Here is a 24,446-nt window from a genome sequence, read left to right on the forward strand (position 1 = left end):
CGTGCATGGGCACAGACTCATAGACTTTAAGGTCAGAAGGGACCATTATGATCATCTAGTCTGACCTCCTGCACAATGCAGGCCCCAGAATCTCACCCACCCATTCCTGTAACAAACCCCTAACCTATGTCTGAACTATTGAAGTCCTCAAATCATGGTCTAAGACTTGAGGTGCAGAGAATCGTCCAGCAAGTGACCATGCTCCACATTGCAGCGGAAGGCAAAAAAAACTCCAGGACCTCTGCCAATCTGCCCTGGAGGAAATTCCTTCCTGACCCCAAATACGGTGATTAGCTATACCCTGAGCATGTGGGCAAGACTCACCAGCTAGACACCCAGGAAAGAATTCTCTGTAGTAACTCAGATCCCACCCCGTCTAACATCCCATCACAGGCCATTGGGTATATTTATCACTAACAGTTGAAGATCAATTAATTGCCAAAATTAGGCTATCCTATCATACCATCTCCTCCATAACTTATTGAGCTTAGTCTTGAAGCTAGATATTCTTTTGTGCCCACTGCTTCCCTGGAAGGCTGTTCCAGAACTTCACTCCTCTGATGGTTAGAAACCTTCACCTAATTTCAAGTCTAAACTTCCTGGTGGCCAGTTTATATCCATTTGTTCTTGTGTCCACCGTTGGCATTGAGTTTAAATAATTTTTCTCCTTCCCTGGTATTTATCCCTCTGATATATTTATAGAGAGCAATCATATCTCCCCTCAGCCTTCTTTTGGTTAGGCTAAACAAGCCAAGTTCTTTGAGTCTCCTTTCATAAGACAGGTTTTCCATTCCTTGGATCATCCTAGTAGCCCTTCTCTGTACCTATTCCAGTTTGAATTCATCCTTCTTAAACATGGGAGACCAGAACTGCACACAATATTCCAGATGAAGTTTCACCATTGCCTTTTATAATGGTACTAACACCACCTTATCTCTACTGGAAATATCTTGCCTGATGCATCCCAAGACCGCTTTAGCTTTTTGCACAGCCATATCAAATTGATGGCTCATAGTTATCCTGTGATCAACCAATATTCTGAGGTCCTTCTCCTCTGTTACTTCCAAATGATGCATCCCCAGCTTATTACAAAAATCCCTAAATGCATAACCTTGCACTTCTCGCTATTAAATTTCATCCTATTACTATTGCTCCAGTTTACAAGGTCATCCAGATCTTCCGGAGGCACGAAGGGGAGATGTTTCATCTTAAAATCTACATGAATGCATGATTTTGTCTCTGGACTAGAGAGAAATCTGAATTATGCATGAGCTACATTAAAAGTGTTTTGTAATCAAAGGGGTAGCCTGTTAGTCTGTATCCACAAAAACAACAAAGAGTCCTGTGGGACCTTAAAGACTAACAGATTTATTTGGGCTTAAGCTTTTCGTGAGTAGAAAACACCCCCCCTGAGCACTGCAAGTTCAGTGCTTTAAAGTGCCGGTGTGGACAGTGCACCAGCACTCGTAGCTATTCCCCTCGTGGAGGTGGTTTAATGGCAGTGCTTTAATGTTACACGTGGAGATGGGCCCAGCAGGGGGCGACTCCAGAGGGCCGGGCAGGGGGACGCTGCTGCCCAGGGCCAACTCCCGAGCTAAGCACGCGGCAGCTGGGGTGGGGGGAGGGGAAGCAGTCGCGGACACTGCTCAGGCGGCCGCGCCCCAGGACAGGCGCAGAGCCTTGAGGCTAGTGCTGTAGCGGGGGGCCACGGGCCTACAGCTGCCTCTCACCGGCGGGGCGCTCACAGCACGGGCGGGACCCCCCCCCCACCCCGCCGCTCTGCGCCGCGGCCGCTGCCGACCCCCAAGCCGGCGGGCCCGAGAATCAGCTGGCGCGCATGCGCGCATACAGTTCCGGCTACGACGGCGATGCGGATGTCACGTGGGGCCGGGGAGCCTATGGGGCGGCGGCTTGCTGCGGGGGTCGCCGGGCGGAGCTGTCTGGGCCTGTGGATCCCGCTGGGTCCTCAGGGGCGGCCCCGCAGGCCTCCGCCGGCCCGGAATGTGCTGAGTGACGCCCCGCCGCCCCCGCCGCGTTTCCCGCCGCAGGCCGAGGCAGCCGCCGCCCCGCCCGAGTGAGTGGACGGGGGCTGGAGTCCTGGCCGCTGGTGCCGCTAGGCCCCGCCCCGCCCCGCCCGATGGAGGGTCCTGCTTCCGCGAGCCTGAGGTGCGGAGCCGCCGACCCGCCCCGGAGTCGCTGCCCGGCCTCGAGTCCGCGCTCCCGCCGAACCGCTGCGCCGGGCTCGGAGAGCGCCTGAGCCAGCCGCAGCCGTGCGTCCCTCGCCGCTCACACCCCTTCGCCCTGCGGGGCAAGGAGCGGCGCGGCCCGGAGCGCCGGGGTTCCTGGCGCCGCTTCCAAGCGCCTAAGGGTTTGTCTGCAGGCGGAGCTCTCCATGGCCGACCTCGCGTCTTCTGGGGCCTTGCTCGGGGACAGTCCATCAGGAGTGACGCCAGGTGGACACACGCCCTTGGTTTTGGTTCCAAATGGTTTCTCTTGTGCTGTGGGAAGAGGTAAAGGAAGTGACTCTCCGAATTCTCTGCCATGAAACAGTCCCATGACTTCAGTGCCAACGCTGGGATATCTTGATTCCCTATAGACACCTTCTGACAGCGGCTCTGTTCGTCTTGTTTTATCAAATCTGTGGTCTGATGCGGAGAATTCAAGGATCACACACTACCTGGAATTCATTTCCTCCTTTCATCTCACCATTTCATGGAAATTATTGCTGTAATTTGTAATCTTTTTTTTTTTTTTTGGCAGCATTAACTAGCCTAGTCTAATTGGACACTTGGTTGCTGTGATACAAGTATCTAGAGTTAATGGAAAGATTTGGTCAGGTCTTTAGTGGTTTGAGATAGAAATGCCTGAATTGTAATCCAAACTCCCTCACTGAGTCACTAGGTAGCCCTGTGCAAATTACTTATGGCCCAATTTTCAGATGTGCTGAACGCTTGCAGCTCCCATTGACTGCAGTGGTCCAGTTCCTTAGAAGATCAAGCTAATTTCTGTGTGCCTTGCCTCATTTGTAAACTTGGTAGTAATACTACTTCCCTGCCCTAGAGATATGTGTTACTTAATGTTTGTGATACTGGATATTGTGGGGGGTTTTGTTGTGGTGTTTTTGTTTTTTTTTTTACTTACTATGGTTCAGTTTCATAATTGTTTAGCTATCTGATATGAGTGTGACAACTTAAATTCTCATTGTCTAATATAACTTTAGTGCGAGAAATAGAAAAGATCTATAAATTGAGTTTAAAGGGAACTACACCTTGGGCATGGCTAAATTCAAAATTTCAAAGCGCTGCCGCGGAAGTGCTCCTGCAGGAGCGCTTTGAAGTGTGAGTGTGAGTGAGAGACAGCTCTCCCAGCGCTCCTGGTACTCCATCTCCATGAGGGGATTATCTTAGAGCGCTGGGAGCACGGCGCACACTTTACAGCGCTGTAACTTGCTGTGCTCGGGGTGTTTTTTTCACACCCCTGAGTAAGAAAATTGCAGAGCTGTAAGTGCCAGTGTAGCCATAGCCCTTGTCTCATGACTAGCTATTCAGGAAAAGAGGATGGAACTGATTTTAAATTAAATATTCCTACCGTTTCCTGCATAGTCACTCTCAAACATGGATTCCTGGTTGGAAGCGTTTGCTGCTCTAGACTACCAGGCTATACTTCGTAGCTGCTGTAAGGTACAACTTTATTTTACCTATAATTTTGTGAAGGGAGAGTTTTCTTTTAAAATTAATTAGGCAACAGCTACAAATTTAAGGTGTATGCTAATTCTGAAGGGCTCACCCCACACACTGAGGTGAAGCAGTTTTAGTTTGTCTATTGTCTTTCAGTCTGAACGATCTCATAGCATTTTACAATTTTTCAGATGTTGCTGAGCCTGGGATTTGCGGCTGGAGTAGATCCCTCCACTGAATTTGTTCTGTTTTTAAGTATGATTGTATTTTAATATTGCAAATACACAGGTGCTTTTTGTTCTGTCTACATCTATACATATATGCAAGAATTATTTTTACCCTCTACTGAAATGCAGCCATCTGGGGTACATTGCTGAATTTTTTTGTGTAATGGTTCACAGCAATGCTACAACAGGTTAGGACTAGGGATGTAAAATATTAAACGGTAACCGATATACATTAGTCTTACTTCTAATGTATTCAGTAAATGTTTAAAACAGCTTGGTAAAATATTTTGTGACATTGTAATACCTAATGGCACATTAGAAACGCTGCAGCAATACCATTTCATAGTGTATGTGGAACTAGGTTCTGCATTGTTAGGAGCATTGCTATGGAACTGATGTCACTCTTTGGTGGTAGTAAACCTTCAAACAGCATCATGTAGGCTATCGTGATTTTTGGTAACTACTTTTCCCTAGTGAAGATGGAGCGATCAGAAAGGAGACTGGAATCATTTCACAAAATAACAGAAGATGCAGTTAAATGTAAACTGCGTAAGACAGAGCTAAGGTATGCAAACAGCATCGGAGCAGTGCTGAACCATTTGAAGCTGAAACATCTCTCTGTTTCATGTGAAAAAGAAGGCAAAACTCGAACAACACTGGCAGTGTTTGTTTCTGATAGTTCAAGAAAGTGCAACACACAACATGATGAAAAACTGAGCTGTTGTGCACCATGATCACAACAGATATGCTGCTCCAAGTGTTGTTGAGGATACAGGTTTTTGTGCATTGATAAGTTTGGTAGAATCTGAATACTGTGTGCTGTGAGACAGACTATAACCTTGTGACTAGAGAAGTGCTATGAGGACTGGGTGAAGTCTGTCCAGGAAAAATTGGAAAACACCGTTAAAGTAGCTTTCACCACAGACTGCTGGACAGCATTAACTACAGAAAGCTACTGACTGTCACTTGCTATTATATTGAAAATTTGGAGCTTCAGTCTGCGGTTCTACAAACCAAAAGTATGGCAGAACGACATATAGCGGAAAACCTTGCTGAAAAATTAAACGCTACAGTGGAAAGATAGGGTCTGGCAGGCTGTGTCTTGGTGTGCATACCCAATAATGCAAGCAACATTGTGTTCACCAACACACCGAGGTATGTTACATGGGAATCTGTCAATGGTTTTGGCCGTATGTGGCAGCTAGCCATAAATTGAGTTTTCTTCAAGTAGTGTGGATCGTGCTGTTGTGGCTGCAAGTAGACTAGGTGCACACTGCCACCACAGCTCCGTGGCTGCAAAAGCACTTGAAAGAAAAACACAGCTTCAGGGTAAGCGACGTTGTCCGATCCAGTCATGTAAAACTCACTAGAATTCATTATGACATGTTCAGCATCTGACTCAGTGAGCAAAGGTGGGCTATGACAGCTGTGCTTTCAGATAGCCCTGTAACAAAACAATCTGATACCCAAACACTTCAGCTGCAAGATGAGCACTGGTAATTAGTAGAGAATATCTTATTGCTACTTTCCACTTTAAAATGCACTACAACTGCCATGTCTGCTGAACAATCAATCTTCTCCAAACTGACCTCAAAAGCGAAGCTCCTGTTGAAAATGGAAAAGTTGCTGATTTCAAGGCTTCTGTTCGTCACTCTCTGGAGCATCACGTGAAATCCAATGATCCTGCCATAACTGCCAAACCTGCACTTATTGCCTCCTTTTTAGATCCATGTCATAAACACATGCAGTTTCTTTCAGCGGTTGTCCAGATGGCTGCTAAATCAAAGCTTCTGCAACTTGATGTTAGAAATAGAAGCATCTCCAAGTGCTGTGGCTGAATGGATGAGCCAATAGAGCCAGCACTGAAAAAATGTGTGAAACTGAGAAGTGCTTAGTGATGCTTTTAGGTGAAGATTATACCAATGAGAAGAATCCAGTTCATTTTCTACTGCAATAGTATTACTTCAGGGAGCCTTGTCCTTCACTGGAATGCAGTCCATTGGCGTGATGCAGTCCATTGCACAGCGTTTTCCAAGGCTTGGAATGCACATACCTGTGCATTCTAGCATCGTCTGTGCCTATAGAACATGTTTCCAACGCTCGCCTTACTGTTTGTCTGCGCATAAGACTGACGCCAGAGCATGTAAACATGTTAATATTTCTCAACAAAAGTCAGCAGAAGAGTTGAAATTCTAATTGGATTTTTTGTGCTTTTGGACAGCTCGGGGATATTGTTTAAAAAGTTTAAACAAAAAAGTGGGTTTTACACAAGACTATTTTTGTTGTTAGTAAAGACACTTGACAAAGATAATATATACATGGGATAGATTGTGAACTTGTTAATGATTAAATGTTTAGCTGATACAGTTTCAGTAGTTAAATGGTTACTTTTTTAAACACTATTTAGATCCCTAGTTAGGACAAGGACTGAAGAAGAATATCATGTCCAGTTGAAATTGCAGGTGGAGGTTTCAGTTGGGAGAATGTAGTTGCACAACTTGGAATTTGAGCAGGATGCCAGGTGAACACCACGTTCTTTCATGAAGTGTCATGAGATTTTTAATCATGATAGGTCAAACTCAGTTTGTGTCTGATCTGAAAGATAGCACTTCAGCATAGTGCCCACCAGCACCGGGTTGGGGGCTCGTTCAATTTTGACTTGGAAGAAGAGTACAGAATGACCAGCACCATTTACAAAATAACCAGCGCCTTTCTCTTCTTGAAGTTCAGAGCAGCACGTTTTCTAGCACTGTAAACATATGCAGTTTCAGTATAACATTTTAAAAAAAAAAAAAAAAGTTCCCTGCTCTGAAGAGTTTACAGTCTAACTTGCACATTGAATATGCTTTCCCATTTCTTATTGCACTAGAATATGTTGTCGGCTTTTCTTTTAGCAGTGGATTGTACCAGTGGTTTGATTTTTTTTTCCCTTTTGCTTGTTGAACAGCACAGAAAATGCCCAGTGCATTGGCATCAAAAGGATTCTGCAAGTACACTGTTACGCCTTCTGCATGAGCATCCAGTATCATCTCCAAGTACTTAGCCCCATTTCCAGGGTTTTGAATTCATGTCTTTGCTTCCTGTGCAGGGTTGAGTGGCTTCACTGTCTCATATTTTAAGGCCAGAAGGGACCATTATGATCTAGTCTGACCTCTTGCATCACACAGGCCATAGTTTTGACCCAGTGTTTCCTGTATCCAGTCCACAATTTGTTGAACTGGAGCATACCTTTAGAAAAAATCCTGTCTTTATCTATAGACTCTAAGTGATGGAGAATTTACCACATTCCTTGGTAAGCTATTCCCATGATTGATTACCTTCGTTGTAAAAATGTGCATCTTATTTCTAGTTTGAATGTTACTGACTAACTTTTAATTGCAGGATCTCATTTGGCCTTGTCTGCTAGGTTAAAGAGTTCTCTGGTATGGAATAGCTTCTCCCAGTGAATTTACCTGTGGACTAATCAGATCTCTTAACCTCTTCTTCTCTAGCAGAGCCCTGATGATTCCTCAGAATGCTGCCACAAGGCTGGGTTCCAAAATAATATTTTAAGTAGATAATTTTAATTACGGTTGGTCAAATAATCTGTGTCTTGTCTTGCAAACCAATGCTTTAACCCAGGGATAGTCAATAGGTGGACCGCAGGCCAAATCTAAACAGCCAGAGACCTTGAAATCTTTTTATTTACTTATCGTTGTTGTTGTTGTTGTTGTTTTTTGTATCATTTTTCTCTGGAGTCTGCACCTTGGCTAAATACCTTGACCAAGAAATTTGCACTTTGATTAAAAAAAAAAATAGATTACTCCTTCTTTAACAAGTCCTTGTCTGACTGGTAATAATGAAGAATCATACAGTGATATAGTAAACATTACTCTGGTATACTGTTGTCCTTTTGGAAGTAGCTCTTCTGTTCTGTACCTTTAGCTGGCTACTTTTTAGTAAAAAGTAACAGGTTTTTTTTATTGTGGGATATTATTATTTTATTGTGAGATCTTGCAGAGAAACTGAAAAAGCATTTGGCTTGCAAGGACATCTTTTATTAATGCCACTGAAAGATTGGAGTTCCTCACTCTCATATCTTTATCTAAGCTGAGAAGTATTATCACCTTCTTTATGGAAGTCTGAGTCTAGATTATGCTGCTCAGATATTGCAAACTCAGAGGAGCTGTGACAATGGAATTCAGAGCATCTGTTTTTGCCTGTGGAAGGACAAGGTGCCTCCAATTTAACATTATGCATATGAAAAAGACAGGAATCACCCATGCTTTTTTTTTTGTACCAGGGAACAGTCCAGCATTTCTTTTAGGCCTACTGTTAGCTCTTTGGGGCGGGGATTGTCTTTACTTTTGGGTGTTCTTCAGTACTGAGAACTGGTGCTGCACAAATAAATATATTTTGACTTGGTCGGTGGTATCCTGTGCACACAGCACAGATACCTCCCTGTTACCAATCTGCAAAGCAGCCCATATAGGCCTTAGTGTGCCTATCTTCACCATGTGGTACAGACTAGAGGTGTGGGCTTCAGCGAAAGCAGCTTTGGTAGGTGAGCTTTACTGCCTCTACTGACCTCTAACACCCATAGGGTTACCATTAGTACTTCATTCTTAATGATAATCGCATCTTGATTTGGTAAAGCTTTTGATGCTGTCCCACATGATCTTCTCATAAATAAACTGGGGAAATGCAACCTAGATGGAGCTACTATAAGGTGGGTACAAAACTGGTTGGAAAACCGTTCCCAGAGGATAATCATCAGTGGTTCACAGTCATGCTGGACGGGCATACGAGTGGCTACCGTGGGGATCAGGTCTGGGTCCGGTTCTAGTCAATATCTTCATCATTGATATAAATAATGGCATAGAGAGTACACTTATAAAGTTTGTGGGCAATACCAAGCTGGGAGGAGTTGCAAGTGCTTTGGAGGATAGAATTAAAATTCAGAATGATCTGGAGAAATGGTCTGAAGTTAATAGGATGAAATTCAATAAGGACAAATGCAAAGTACTCCATTTAGGAAGAAACAATCAGTTGCACACATACAAAATGGGAAATGACTGCCTAGGATGGAGTACAGTGGAAAGGGATCTGGGGGCCACAAGCTAAATAGAAGTCAACAGTGTAACGCTGTTGCAAAAAAATTGAACATCATTCTGTGATGTATTAGCAGGAGTTTTGTAAGCAAGACACAAGAAGTAATTCTTCCTCTCTACTCTGCACTGATTAGGTCTCAACTGGAGTATTGTGTCCAGTTCTGGGCATCACATTTTAGGAAGGATGTGGACAAATTGGAGAGAGCTCAGAGAAGAGCAACAAAAATGATTAAAGGTCTGGAAAACATGACCTATGAGGGAAGATTTGAAGAAAAAAAAAAAAAGGGTTTGTTTAGTCTGGAAAGAGAAAACTGAGTGGGGACATACTTTTTCAAATATGTGTAAAGGTTGTTACAAGGAGGAGGAAGAAAATTGTTTTTCTTAAGCTCTGAGGATAGGACAAGAAGCAATGGGCTTATATTGCAGCAATGGAGGTTTAGGTTGGACGTTAGGAAAAACTTACCAACTGTCAGAGTGGTTAAGCACTGTAATAAATTGCCGAGGGAGGTTGTAGAATCTCCATCATTGGAGATTTTTAAGAGCAGGTTAGACCAACACCTGTCAGAAATAGTCTAGATAATTAGTCCTGCTATCTAGGGCCTGTGGATCCCCCTTTAGGCTGGGGGGGATCCTTTAGCGGTGGACGGGCTTCGCCCGCCCACTTCCCAAATTCCAATAAGACAAGTATAGGGGACTGGACTAGATGAGTCCTTCCAGTTCTATGATTCTATGTTTGGGACATCCTAAAAAAGAGAGACTGGAGAAACTTGTTAACCTTTATTTTCTGGCATTCTTCTCTCATATTTGAGACACTTCTGCAAAGTTCAAAGTTTAGCACAGTATAAAACCTACATTAAATTATGTACTCATTCCTGCTTTCTTGATGATACTTGGAGTGCACCATCCATCCTGTGATGCCTTAAATACAAATAATTGCAATAAGGCTTCTGGGATTTGATATCCTAGAATGTCTTTTTGACCTCTTCTGGAAAGTAGGAATACCAAGATAATCAGTTTTTAAAACTGATCTAAATCGCCATTCTATTTTTAATTTTTCCCGTAGCCTGGTTATTTGGGATGTGACACAAATCTGTACCAGACTCTCTTTGAAATGTTACTATGTTGGAAGAGCTACAAAGTGTTTCAGAGCTGTGCCTACATCACGGATGTTGGAAAACTTCATCAGGGAAGAAATTGGAGGAGCCGTGTTGGTTTACACCATGGGGTTCTCAAACTGGGGGTCAGGACCCCTCAAGGGTCGTGAGGTTATGTGGAGGGTCGTGAACTGTCAGCCTCCATCCCAAACCCTGCTTTGCTTCCAACATTTATAATGGTGTTAAATATATAAAAGTGTTTTTAATTTGTAAGGGGGGGGTCAAACTCAGAAGCTTTCTATGTGAAAGAGGTCACCAGTACAAAAGTTTGAAATCACTGGTTTACACTGTATTTGAAATGCAGGATCTGGGAGAAGAATGTGTTTACCAAGGCGGGAAAAATATTCTCTCTAAGCCTCTTGGAGGCTATTGGCAAACAAGATATTAAAAACCATAACCAGGTACTTGGCGGTGTCTCTTATAATGGCATGTGTGCTAAGTGAATGGATTTTATTAATTGACAGGTAGTGGCTCCAGAACTACCACTACAAATAATTGCTCAGGAGCTCGAGTCTTGAATTTCTAGATCCTGTCCCCTTTAGATAGATATGAATTCTAGTCTCAGAGTGTGTGCACTGCTAACTGGATTGAGACTAGCTGCTTTTTTTTGTTAGTCACTGCCTGTTCTAATTTTGCAATGCCAGCGTGCATGATGAGTGGCTTGGGTTTGGAGGAGGACCAACTGCTTGTTGTAAAATTGCTGTATTCAGTCTTGGCATTAAATCTCTTTTCTTGTTGGCAGATATTGTGCAACAACTTGGCTTTAATCTGACCCTCTTGCTTCATCCCCCATTAACGCTGTTGACACAAAGTAAGTTTCTTTTCCACATCTAGCCAGAATAGATTTAACAGAAAAACCCTCTCAGTGATTCGTTGTTCATTCTTTGAGGGAATGCTGTATCCGGGACGCAGAAAGTTGTACCATTTGCAGCCTGCTTTGAAGACAGAATATTACTGATGTATGGACTCCAGCACACCCTACCACTTCAATAATGTAGTTTAAAACTGTAGCTACATGGCAGAAGAGCTGGTGAAGTTTTGATTTAAATTGATGAGACAGGAAGATAATTCACTTTGTCAATGGCACTGATATTTTACTACGTTGAAAGACAATGTAAGGCAGGGCAAACATTTGTGCCCGAGGGCCACATCTGGGAATAGAAATTGTATGGAGGGCCATGAATGCTCCCAAATTGGGGTTGGGGTGCGGAAGGGGGTGAGGGCTCTGGTTGGGGGGTGTAGGCTCCAGAGCAGGGCCAGAAATGAGTTCAGGGTGCAGGAGGAGACTCCGGGCTGGGACAGCGGAGTAGGGTGCCGGGGGGAGGGGGGCTGAGGGCTCTGGGGTGGGGCTGGGATGAGGAATTTGGGGTGTAGGAGGGTGCTCCGGGCTGGGACTGAGGGGTCTGGAGGGTGGGAAGGGGATCGGGGCTGGGGCAGGGGGTTGGGGCCTGACGGGGGGGGGGGGGGGGGGGGGGGGTCAGGACTGCACTCTCCGGGCAGCGCTTAACTCAAGTGGCTCCTGGAAGCAATGGCATGCCCCTTCTCCAGCTCCTACACGGTGGGCGCGGCCAGGCAGCTCTGCGCGCTGCCCTGTCCACAGGCACTGCCCCTGCAGCTCCCCTTGGCTTCAGTTCCCAGCCAATAGGAACTGTGGGGGTGGCGCTTGGGGTGAGGGCAGCATGCAGAGCGGAGCCCCCTGGTTACTCGTACACGTTGGAGCCGGAGGGAGGCCATGATGCTGCTTCTGGGAGCCTCGTGGAGCGGCCCCTGACCCTGTTCCCCAGCTGGAGTGAGGCAAGCCCCAGACCCTGCTCCCCAGTGGGAGCTCGAGGACTGGATTAAAATGGCGGGCAGGCCGTAGTTTGCCCACCTCTAGTGTAAGAAGTCAAGGCTTGAAATGTTCACAGTATCAGGTGTTTGCCTATAAAAGGGTTAAAGGCTATTGTTTTGACTCCAAATATGTAACTACTGTGAAGAGCCTTACTGCGTAGGTTGGGTGACGTTTTTGAATGTGCATTTCTTGACATCCTTCTGAAGTTAGTTTCATACTCTGATCTTCCATGGCAGGAAGAAAACCAAAGGTGAGAGTTAATGGCTCTGGTTTTGTGCATTCTGCTCTGAAATTTTGGTCCAGGTTCTACTGTGTGCGCATGGTAATCGGAGTTGGTGGAGAAGTTTGGGGCAATAGGAGGAAAGAAGTGTCCTACTACTTATTTGTGTAACTGTTTTGTAGGTAATTTAATGTTAGTGAAAAACACTGGTTTTGGTAGCACTAAAGGCTTTTATTCAGAGAAGAGGTACAGCTGTGCAGGTTTCCCCAGACTGTGAGCCCAAGTGCCTCGATTCTGATTGAGATTAACTATCTCTAGGCGAAAGGTCAAGCACTGACTAACTCCTCTGTCTGTTGAAGCTTCCAATAAGTAGGATGCTGCGGCACTGGCGGCAGCTCTGGCTAGGTACCCATGCTCAGACCCCTGCGGTCATGACAGGTTGGACTTGTGTGGCTAGCCTGAGCGGCTGCCAGTGTCATAGCATCCACACTGCTATTTTTAGGCACCAGCGCAAGCTTAGCTAGCACAAGTCTATCCTCCCCATTGGGAATATCGCCTCCCAGCTGTAGTGTAGACATGCCTTGGGAGAGACTCCTGAGACTCTCGAAAGGAATAATCACTTCTAAAGAGAGTAAGTTCTAATCTCTTGTTTCAAACTCAAAAAAGTGCTCTTCACCAGTTTTAGCTGATTGTAAACTCTCCCCCTGCCTTTTGAATATCTCTTAAAACATTCAGTGGGTTTTTAGATGTGCCTCGTGGTGTACGAGAAGTGAAGAGGAACAAGCAGGATAAACTAAAGGAAGGGTGAACTGTTGTACATAAGAATGGCCATACTGAGTCAGACCAGTGGTCCATCTAGCCCAGTATCCTGTCTTCTGACAGTGCCGAGTGCCAGCTGCTTCAGAGGGAATGAAGGGAACAGGGTAATCTTTACATGACCCATCCTCTGTCATAGAGTCTCAGCAATGGCAGTCAAAGGTCTAAGAACACCTAGAGCATGGGGTTGCATCGCTGACCATCTTGACTAATAGCCATTGATGGATCTATCCTCCATGAATTTCTCTCATTCTTTTCTGAACCAGTTATTTTTGGCCTTCACAACATCCCCTGGCAACAAGTTCCACAGGTTGACTGTGTATTGTGTGAAAAAATATTTCCTTTGTTTGTTTTAAAACCTGCTGCCTATTAATTTTCATTGGGTGACATCTGATTCTTGTGTTGTATGAAGGGGTAAATAACACTTCCTTATTCACTTTCTCCACACCATTCTTGATTTTTATAGACCTCTATCACATCCCCCTTTAGTGTTGTCTTTCCCAGGCTGAACAGTCCGTCTCTTTAATCTCCATACCGATAATCATTTTTGTTGCCCTTCTCTGTATCTTTTCTATTTCTAATGTATCTTTTTTGAGATGGGACAACCCGAAAGGCATGTATTCAAGGTGTGGGCATACCATGGATTTATGTAGTGACATTATGATATTTACTGTCTTATCTATACTTTTGCTAATGGTTCTTAAGGTTCTGTTCGCTTTTTTGATTTTCGCTGCACATTGAGCAGGGTGTTTCAGAGAGCTATCCACAGTGACTCCAAGATTTTTCTTGAGTGGTAACAGCTAAACAGTTGTGCTCCCCATGCAGAGTAGCCATGCCCGGTAATGAAGATCCACAGTAATTCTCAAGGCTGGGACCCTCCACAACTAAAGAATGACTTGTAGCACTGACTGATTCAGCTGTCCATAAAAACAGAATGGCTGGCTCATGGGAAAATCGGGATAACATTCCCTAAATTATAGGATCCACTAACCTGAAGAAATCTAGTTGTTCTTTATCCTTTTATCCACCCTCATTTCATTCCACTGTTACTTCTGTTCCACTTTTCCAATGTTATTAGGCCTGGTCTACACCTAAAACTTAGCTACATTGGTCAGGGGTGTGAAAAATTTCGCACCCTGTGTGTTGTAGTTAGGTTGACCTAACTCTCCACTGTACATGCAGCTAAGTCAGTGGAAGACTTCTTGGTGAGGTGGATTTACTTCAGTGGTGGAAAACCCCCCTTCCATCACTATAGTAAGGGTCTAGGCTGCAGCTGCATAGTTGCAGTGCTGCAGCTGTGCCACTGTAGCATTTGTAGTATAGACGTACCCTTAGTAATAAAGTGGTGTAGATGGCACTGTAGTGAAATTGTCACGCATCTCCACCTACAGGAAGAGGTTTCTCTAACCACAGCTCTTGTATGTAACTCAGTTTCCCAACAACATACAATGGCTATTATAAAAGAAACAAAACCAAGAGAAGCTTGCTATAGAAAATGTTGGGCATCCATCTAAGTTTGTGTGGGGGCAACAAGAATAAAACCTGACACCTAAGCTGAATAAATTCTGAGGTTTAGATCAGGGAGTTTGCTTACAGGGGAGCCCTGTGCTCAAGGTGGATAAAAATCAGTGATTTTTTTTTTAAATTAAAAAAATCAGTGATTTTTTTTATTTAAATCGGATTTTTTTGATAAAAATGCTGTTTGAGGAAAAAACCATCTAAAGATAGATACATTATAGCTCAAAGGTATCTCCTCATGGAATGAGGATTCTAATTCTACAGTATGAGACAATATATTCATGTAATGTTTAAGAAAAGTTTTGTAAATGAGTTCCAATAGTTCATGGATTAAGGACCCAATTTTATGGAGTTCCAGGGGCGTCTGTATAGATTATTTAGGTTAATCTTTCTGTCTATCCAATTGGACTCAGTTCTCAGTCTAGAACAGGGGTTTCCAAACTTGGTTTGCGGCTTATTCAGGGTAAGCACCTGGTGGGTCACGAGACACTTTTTGTTTAACTGAGCGTCCACAGGTACGGTAGCTCCCAGTGACCGCAGTTTGCCGTTCCTGGTCAATGGAAGCTGTGGGAACCTGATTTTAAAAACTTGAATGTTGTAACTAAATTCAAAATTCATATGCTTGTTTTGTTAAAATACTAGGTTTGCTGTTGAAGAAAAAATCCAGAATACATTAATGTTGTTTTAGTTAAATAAAACAATTTAAATGTCTGTCTGGTGATGATCTCCTCCTAACACAGCATGGCAAGAAAATCCTCCAAATATTAATGATAGTTGACCTCCCAATGACTTCATAAATATCTTCAATTACCTTTGTAAATGAAATAACCAAACAATCATTCATTTTCTGATACAGCTGTAAAACTAATCTGAAAAGTTTTCAAAATAAATCACTTTAAAAATGTATAGTTTGCATCTTCTAAAAATGAAACCTTCATCTATTTGAGTTGTGAAGAATATGTATTAAGGTTATAACAACCAACATGAATGCACTTCTATGTAGAAATCCATGATTAAATAGTCTTCCTGACTGGTGATTTAAATCAAATCCACCCTGCCCGTGCTCCTGCTTCTTTGTTGGCTTGTATGCTGCTTCTCCATCCCCTGACCCGCCCTGCCCCCCGTGCTCTGAGTCTTCTCCCTTCCTCTCCACTGCTGATGAGGCAAATTGCCACAATCTCCCTGTCTTCAGGAAATTCCCTCCAGCTGCAATTGATTCCTGTTACAGTTGAATTAAATTTATTTATATATATAAAAAAAAATTGGTGAGTTCCCTTGTAACCAATGCACATTGATGGGATAAAAATCTGCTTCCTAAAACCAGAGTTATTTTGTTGAACTTTTTATATCACTGAAGGGGGAGGCATAAAATTAGTTTGGATGCGCATGATCCTTGTCTTCCTGTATTTTTCACAGCTTCTCTGCAGTCTATTTAAAATTCAGTGGCACTATCACATGTTATATCCTCCTTCTGACATCTGTAGGCTTAGGGGAATATTAAGCCCCTTCCACTAAAATTTAGATCAGTGCCATTGTTCACAAGTATAAGGGGAAGGAAAAAAATGGATTGTCTCTTTCAAATGCATAACCACATGATCCAGGCATGCAACAAAAAAATGTTGGTGAAAAGGGAAGCTGAGAGTAATGATTATAAATCAGAAGCTAGGGATTGTAGAAAATTGATAAGGGAAGCAAAGGGGCATAAGGAGAAATCCATGGCTGGCACAGTTAAGGACAAAGAGTTTAGGAACAAAAAATCCTAACAATGGTACTGGTCCGTTACTAGATGGAAATGGTAGAATTATCAATAATAATGGAGAAAAGTAATAAATGTTCAATAAATATCTCTGCTCTGTATTTGGGAAGGGGGGAACATCACAGTACTCTTTCCATTCCACTAGCATCTCAGGAAGATGTTAAGCAGCTACTAAAGTTAGACATTTTAAAATAGTCAGGTCTGGATAACTTGCTTCCAAATTGGTTTAGGAGCTTGTTGGACTGTTAATGGTGGTGATTCCTCTCCCCGACCCCATAAGCCTTGGCTTACTGGGGAAGGTCAAAAACACTAGAAGAAAGCTAATGTGCCAGTAAATTAGGTGACCCAGATAACTATTGGCCTGTCAATCTGATATTGAACCTGGGCAAGATAATGGAGGGGCTTTTATAATACTCTGTTATGAAGAATTAAAGGAGGGTAATGTACTGCCAAGTAACATACAGTTATGGAAAACAGATCCTATCAGACTAACTTGTCTTTTTCAATGAGATTACAAGTTTGGTTGATAAAGGTAATAGTATTGACATAAAATATTTGGACTTCTGTAAGGCATTTGACTTGGTACCACATGACATTTTAGATAAGAAAAACTAGAGCAATTTAAAATAACATGACACACGTTAAATAGATTAAAAGCAGGCTAACTGATAAGTCTCAAAATGTAATTGTAAATGGGGAATCATCACTGAGCAGGTGTATTTCTAATAGCATTCCACCGGGATTGGTTCTTGGCTCTATGCTATTTAATAGTTTTTAAATTTAATCTGGAAGAAAACAAAATCATACTGGCATGCTTTTCTGTAGTTGCCTCTTCTGGTAACTTGATCTATTTGTTTCTCCCCCTGGTTGGCAGTAGCTCTTCTTGTGTATACTTTCCTGTGAATTTCCAGACCCATCATGAGTGGGAACAATTGTTCTTCTTGCCAGTTACATGTCCTTGGAGAACACTGAAACCCTTCCCAGCTGCTGTAGAAGGAACTTGAGGGTTATGTACAGACCAGACTAAACCTGGCTTCAAGAGCTCCCAGGAGTCAAGATACACGGTGAACAATTACACAAACAGAGCACGAACCAGAAGTTGTAGTAATAAGATACAAATACTATATTTCCATTGGAGACTGCTGCTGAATGTTGTGAAATGATGTAACTGGATGAGTATGTCCCTGTTTGCTTTATCTCTTGTACCTTTGGTATCTTGGCTCAAGAGACGTGTTAGGTTGTCATCTTTCAGAACGCACAGGATCTGCCAGACTAGAAAGGACCAATGATCCTTCTAGTCAAGTGTCACTTCTGTAGTAATAGCAATATGGGAGGTAGATGTAGAACCCTTCAAAGTATCTAACTGTGAATACCAACTGGAACAGCATTGTAATCTGCTGAAGTCTGAGGATTTGATGGGTCTTGTAATTAGTCTAGCTGAGTGGTGGGCAAACTTTTTGGCCTGAGGTACACATCGGGGTGTGAAACTGTATGGAGGGCCGGGAAGGCTGTGCCTCCCCAAACAGCCTGGCCCCCTCAGAACTCTCCACCCCCCCTGGGACTCCACCTCCTATCTAACCGCCCCCAATCCTCTGACTGCCCCCCCCCGAACCTCCGCCCCATCCAACTGCCCCCTGTTCCCTGACTGCCCCCGGCACTCTCTGCCCCGGCCCTGGCCTCCTTACCGTGCCGTTCAGAGCAGCATGTCTGGCCGCCGTGCCACCCGGCTGGAACCAGACACACTGCCACACTGCCCTACATGAGCGTGTAGCCCTGCCGCCCAGAGTGCTATGGGCGATCACTGCTATGCTGTTCCTGCTCATATGTGACCAGTCTTCTTTTGAAACTTACTAAGTTATTTCCTTTAATATTCTGAGATGTTAGTTATAGGCTGCATAAAAGTAGTTTCTGATCTGTTTAAATGTGTGTTTTAATTTCATCTGCCCTCTTATTCTTGAAGTATGGGACTGAATGATGGAGCAGTAACTGGGCCAGACCTGAATGGCATTGCAACCCCATGCACCATGTCACAATGCCACTCATTGTGGGGGCCTGGGTCAGACTGACTCTCTAGCCTCTGCTGGGGGTAGGGGAGGATACTTTTGGGGTATGCACGGGGTATGATGGGAGGGGCAGTGACAGGCAACCCAAGACCCTTCTTGTGACCTACTGATGGAGCCACCATTTGGGAAACACTGCCCCAGGACTGTTTAAAGCTTTCTGACTTTTCTGGGTGGGAAAAGGGTTAGCAAAGTTTTGTTCTTAAAAATAAGAACTGCAGAAAACACTAATAATAATACTCAGTAGTTTGGTATAATGCTTACCATCCTTGGATCTCAAAGTGTTTTAAAGGATAGGAAAGTACACTTATCCCTGTTGTATTTTGGGGTATCTAAGCCTCAGAGAGATGTTGTGACTTGTACAAGGTCACACAACGAGCCAATGGCTGAGCTCCTAGTTCCCAGCCTGGTGCTCTGTCCACTAGGCCACAGCAGCCCCATATTATTGGAAGAATGAGTATGATCAGCTGTTCCCAAGGATTCTTCCAGGAACATGCCTGTGGACTGCAGAAGTGCAGTGGAAGAATGCCAGGTCATGGCTGAAGGTTGTTCTCATTAGTATCAGTAACTGTATCCCTTTCTCAGGGTTTTCACTGTATTCAAAGGACCAAGTATCCTGGGAATCTTCTGGTCTTGCACAGAAATACTCTGCATTGTGATTGTAGCTGTTGTTTTTGAATAGCTTCAATGGCTCTTCAGCAGGGAGTTGAATTAAATGCCTACTTTGCTACAGCCACAACTTTTAAAAAAATGTTTTCTCCATGTTCCTTGAGGTCCCTGGGAACAATTTTGTTGCTCCCAGTTCCCTGGAGGATTGGTCAACACTGAATGTGCTGACAGAGCAACTCAAACCCAAATCATTGCTGCAATTGCTTGCTTCTCTGTATTTGACAACGATAGAGAGCTCTTTGCAGCTGAAGTGATTTTTGTAATCATTACTGTTTTAAATCGCACACCCTGCCCAATCATGGCATGGACTGGAATTGAATCTGTTCCATCTCAAGAGTACTAGGATCAGAGGTTTACTGGAGCACCTGTAAATTGGGCCCAGCCCCCACTTCAACAGCAGGGGATTATGCACTTGCTTTCACACACTGTTCTTTTCAGTATCACCAACCCCAAGCATTCAGAAATTGGTGTTAGCCCTCCAAAAATTAGAAGACCGAGTTTAAAATCTTTGTTTAAAAAAAAAAATGGATTTTTTTTTCCCTTTTGGCCTTCTGATTTCTGAACATTTAGGTTTTACTCTGTTCATGTTCCTGGCTTTTCTCTAAATATGAGGGCTAGAAGCTTTTTTTAAAGATGTGGACATTTTTGGTTATATGAATCTGGGAGCTGAGTCTAAGAAAAACACCAAATATTGTGAAATTTGCAGTAAAATTGTCAGAGTTGGTAACTGCACTTCCTGCGGCAGTATAACTGACCAGGATTGTTCAGTGGCCTGGGTCAAATGATTTTTTGGCCTCACTCCACTTTTGATCGAACAGATATCTACATTACAAAAACCACACTTGAATTAGCCCCCTATAAGCAGAAGCATCAAGGATGAATGGACTCTAGACCATGGACTCTCCTCTGCCAAAGAGATGAGCCCTCCAATTTGTGGTTGAGCCATGGTTGGGGAAACTTTGTGTTTCTGTTGTGGCTGTATCCATTCTATGCATAGGGCTGTGAGACAAGCACCTCTTCATTTAGAGAAACACACGTGCCATAAGCTGACCAGATGTTGGGATTGGTCTCTGCTCTTGCTGGCCCAGCTGGGGAAGCAGAGAGCATCAGTCAGTGCAGACATAGCCTTCTGCTTTGTGGATTCCCTCAGTGGGATATCATCAGGATAGTGTTAGGTCAGGGGTTCCCAAACTTGGTTCACAGCTTGTTCAGGGTTAGCCCCTGGCAGGCTGTGAGACGCTTTGTTTACCTGAGCGTCCACAGGTACAGCCGCTTGCAGCTCCCAATGGCTGGGATTTGCTGTTCCCGGCCAATGGGAGCTGTGGGAAGCAGTGAGGCCTGTGCCACCGCTTCCTGCAGCTCCCATTGGCCGGGAACGGTGAACCCTGGCCACTAGGAGCTGCGAGTGGCTGTACCTGGGGATGCTCAAATAAACCAAGTGTATTGCGCCCACCAGGGGCTTACCCTGAACAAGCCACGAACCAAGTTTGGGAACCCCTGTGTTAGATCAAACTAGATTATCCAGTGGTACCCTCTGGCCTTAAAATCTATGAATGTGAGAGCATGATCCCCCTGGGTTTCCCACAGTGTTAGAGATCAGTAATTTTCCTGGTTCTTAATACTAGTTGGTTTTGTTCTGTCTCCTTGTTACTGATCTACCATGTGCTGTGGACCAGCCCAGTACAAGAAGGTTAATGGTGGTTCTTCTATTTCCGGCAAAACAAAATACAGACTACAGGATGCTTTGTCTCTGGGGTACCTTATTCTAATCCTATACTTAACTCCATGCATTCTAAAGATAACCTTTTTCTCTATATCATTACCTGTGGTAATGTACTTGTAATCCATCAAAGCCATAAGACAAAAGGAAAAGGGCTTCTGTCTTGCAGTTGGGGCCTTTGGTCTTTACACTATCACTGGGCTCAAACAAGTTAATGGGGTAACAGCTGGTGGATGAATGGAGTGACTGCAATCAATGACTTGAGCGTCTCTATCCTGTCTCATTGCTCGTTCTGAATCTGTGTGCGCTGTAGATCTGAGAGGGACCCTCTCATGAAACATCCAAGTCTATAGGACAGGGTTTCTTAGACTATTTTATGCTGTAGCTGTAGACCATGTCTTGACAGAGAGATTCTCTGGTAGACACCACCCCTCCCCTCCGGCTCTATGCCTTTCTGAGGGCAGTTTAGGTCATTAGAACAGGATTAGAGAGATCAAATGAAAATAAACTTGCAACAGTGTGATGGGTGTGGCCACTTGGCTACTTCCCTTTGTTTTGTGCATCTGTTTGTCTCTAGGCGCATGTCTACACTTGCCATTTAAAGCAGAAAGTCCCTTTTTTTGCGCAAAACCATGGGAGCGTCTACACTTGCCAATGACTTTTTGCAGTTTCACTGCAAAAAAAAAAAAAAAAAAAAAAAAGAAAACCACTTCCATAAGAGGCATACAGCTCTTACCGGTGATGCTTTTGTGGTGATGTGCAAGTGAAGACATGTTCTTCCTGCTTACAGAGCTTTTAGCCTTCACAGGATATCCCACAGTGCCTAGGTAACTACTCTAGCCAGCAGCTCTGCTGCTCTGTTACCAGGTTAACAGACATCCACCCCTCCCACTGTAAAGCCCCAGGGACTTTGAAACTCCCGTTCCTGGTCTCTTGGTAAGTGGTCACTTCTCTGGCCAGGTGACAAGGCCTGCTGCAGGGGAGCAAATGATTCCCTGCTTGGAGCAATGTTGAGCTACTGGAACTGATCACAGCCTCCTCTCCCCAAACGCTGCAGGGACCCAGGATGCCCCCTTCCCCCGCCCCCTCTACACAGAAGACCCATCTTCAAACTGGAGAGAGCTGCACTGTGGGATAAGTGCCCTAGAGGGCTGCTCTCATTGGCGATGGAAGTGCTGCTAATGTAAACGCGCTCTGATGCCTGAGGAATTGAGTACACAAATCAGTGCTTTTCAGTGCAAAAACTCTGCAAGTGTAGACCTATTCTAGGATTTTACAGGTTGCCTGCAGCCCCCATTATGTCCTTCACTGCTTTCCTTTCCAGTTCTGGTGTTCAGATATTTGATCACTTGAACTTGACCCAGAAAAGCACCAGACAAAAAGAGGGAGCTGTCTCGTTTTGAATATTCATCAAACAAGCATTTGGAAATCTTGAGAGTCCCGAATTGGATTAGGAGTATTTGTGGCACCTTAGAGACTAACAAATTTATTTGAGCACAAGCTTTTGTGGGCTAAAACCCACTTCATCAGATGCATACAGTGGAATCTTTCCCTGTTTGCTGTATAGGCTGTTGATCAGGTGGTCCCACAGTTTCTTTGTGTGTGTGTGTGTGTGGCACAATCTCTCAGCATAGTCTGTGTGGTATGTAGACTGTAGTGGATTTTTTTTTTACCTTCAGTCCTTTTGGTATGATGTCCATCTGTTTGCATTTGGAAAGGAAGATGGTGTCTGTCTGTATCTGTACGAATTTTTTCATGAAGTTGATGGATTTCCACTTCATACGGATAAATGCAGTGTCTTGCATGGTGGCAGGTTTCAGAGTGGTAGCCGTGTTAGACTACCACTCTGAAACCTGAATTGGATTACAACTAGTAGAAGGCATTGCTTGAAGTCCTGAGGAATGCTTCATGACTGTGATGGAAAGCTCAACAGATAATCTAAGAGCTGCTGTAATAGGGAAAAACTCTGAAGCTATAGGATACTGGAGACCAACAGAGATACTAATAACTAAAGATGGCTTGTGGGGATTCAGATTAAACAGTTGCTGTTCATTCACTTGTTGTTACTCTGGCTCTGCATAACTTGTTTATTACTTTAGGCCAGTGGCTTTCAAAAAAATTTTCCGGTGACCCAGTTGAAGAAAATTGTTGATGCCCGCAACCCAACAGAGCTTGGGCTGAAGGGTGTGAGAGGGGTTCAGGGCTGGGGCAGAGGGTTGGGGTGGGGGGGGGAGCCAGGAATGAGGGGTTCAGGTGTGGGAGGGGGATCTGAGCTGGGGTTGAGAAGGGTGTGGGAGGGGGTCAGGCTCTGGGCTGGGGCTGGGAATGAGCGGTTTGGGGTGCAGGAAGGGGCCCTGGGTTTGGGGGGGGCTGGGGCATGGGGTTGGGACATGGGGTTACCTTGGGTGGCTCCCAGTCAATGGTGCAGTAGGGGTGTTAAGGCAGGCTTCCGGCCTGTCCTGGCACTGCGGACCACGCTGCGCCCCGGAAGCCGCCAGCAGCAGGTCCGGCTCCTAGGCGGAGGTGTGTAAGCAGCTCTGCATGGCTCTCACTTGCAGGCACTGTCCCCCCACCCCCAGCTTGGAGCCCTGTGCGGAGCCGGTGCTTAGGGCGGGGGCAGCGCGCGGAGCCCCATGCCCCCCCTCCCCCCCGCCTAGGAGTCAGAGCTGCTGCTGGCCACTTCTAGGGCACAGCGTGGTGTCAGAACAGGTAGGGACTAGCCTGTCTTAGCCGGGCAGCACTGCCGTCAGGACTTTTAATGGCCTAGTCAGCAGTGCTGACCAAAGCTGCGGCAACCCAGTGCCTTGCATTCCGTGACCCAGTACTGGGTCGCGACCCGCAGTTTGAAAACCCCTGCTCTAGGTCACCTGCCACTTGGCGTCTTGTAGAGAACGCTTGTTTTGACTAGCAAGTATAACCTGGCTTTGCACTTCCTTTGTGCATACCGATGTGTATGTTCGCTCTGCCAACTATTGGCTGCTTTATTCCCTAGTACTTAAATACATTGGATAATATTGTCCTAGAAAACTTTCGTGATAGTTTCACTATAATTGCACTGATTCTGGGGTGGGAAGAGATGGTGTCAAGGTTTGTATTTTAAACATTCCCTGCAGGGTGGATTGATTTACATCAGTCACTTAAATCCTGATTTAAATCATTAAATGGAAACTTTGATTAAAACAGATGATTTAAATCAGAGGTGGGTAAACTGCGGCCCGCAGGCCACATCCGGCCTGTGGGACCAGCCCCTGAGCTCCCGGCCGGGGAGGCTAGCCCCCAGCACCTCCCCCGCTGTCCCCTCTCCCCTGTAGTTGCGCTGCCTTGCAGGCAGCATGGCTTGCACCCGCCCACCTCCCAGGCTTTCCAATAAGCCTGTCCTGCTGCTCTGAGCGGAATGGTAAGGGGGGGGGTTGGATAAGGGGCAGAAAATCCCAGGGGACAGGAGGCAGTTGGATGGGGTGGCGGTTTGGGGTGGGGAGGGTGGTCAGGAGACAGGGAGCAGGGGGGTTGGATCGGGTGTGGGGTCCCGGGGGGGGCAGTTAGAGACGGGGGTCCCAGGAGGGGGTGGTCGGGGGGGTTGGATGGGTCGGGGGGCCTGTCGGGGACGGGGGTGTGGATAGGGGTCAGGGAACAGGGAGATGGGGGGGCTTGGATAGGGGGTGGGGTCTCGGGGGGGCAGTTAGGGGCAAGGGGTCCCAGGAAGGGGTG

General features: G+C 45.0%; 1 protein-coding gene across 6 annotated transcripts in view; it reads left to right on the forward strand.

Moving 5' to 3' along the window:
- Positions 1-24,446, forward strand: part of NAA60 (N-alpha-acetyltransferase 60, NatF catalytic subunit) — a 55,793-nt gene that overhangs the window by 10,597 nt on the left and 20,750 nt on the right. Inside the window, exon 1 of one of the 6 annotated variants that reach the window (XM_038420755.2) lies at positions 1,902-2,073. The exons of 2 other annotated variants lie outside the window; for them this stretch is intronic. The gene's annotated coding sequence lies outside the window, so the exon portion shown is untranslated. Of the gene's footprint in view, positions 1-1,901; positions 2,074-2,127; positions 2,511-3,395; positions 3,681-17,228; positions 17,354-24,446 lie in introns of those variants that run through there. 3 more of the 6 variants (XM_038420756.2, XM_043494479.1, XM_038420759.2) reach the window with 3 other exon arrangements.

This window comes from Dermochelys coriacea, chromosome 10, assembly GCF_009764565.3.
Source record: "Dermochelys coriacea isolate rDerCor1 chromosome 10, rDerCor1.pri.v4, whole genome shotgun sequence".
Lineage (NCBI taxonomy): Eukaryota > Metazoa > Chordata > Testudines > Dermochelyidae > Dermochelys > Dermochelys coriacea.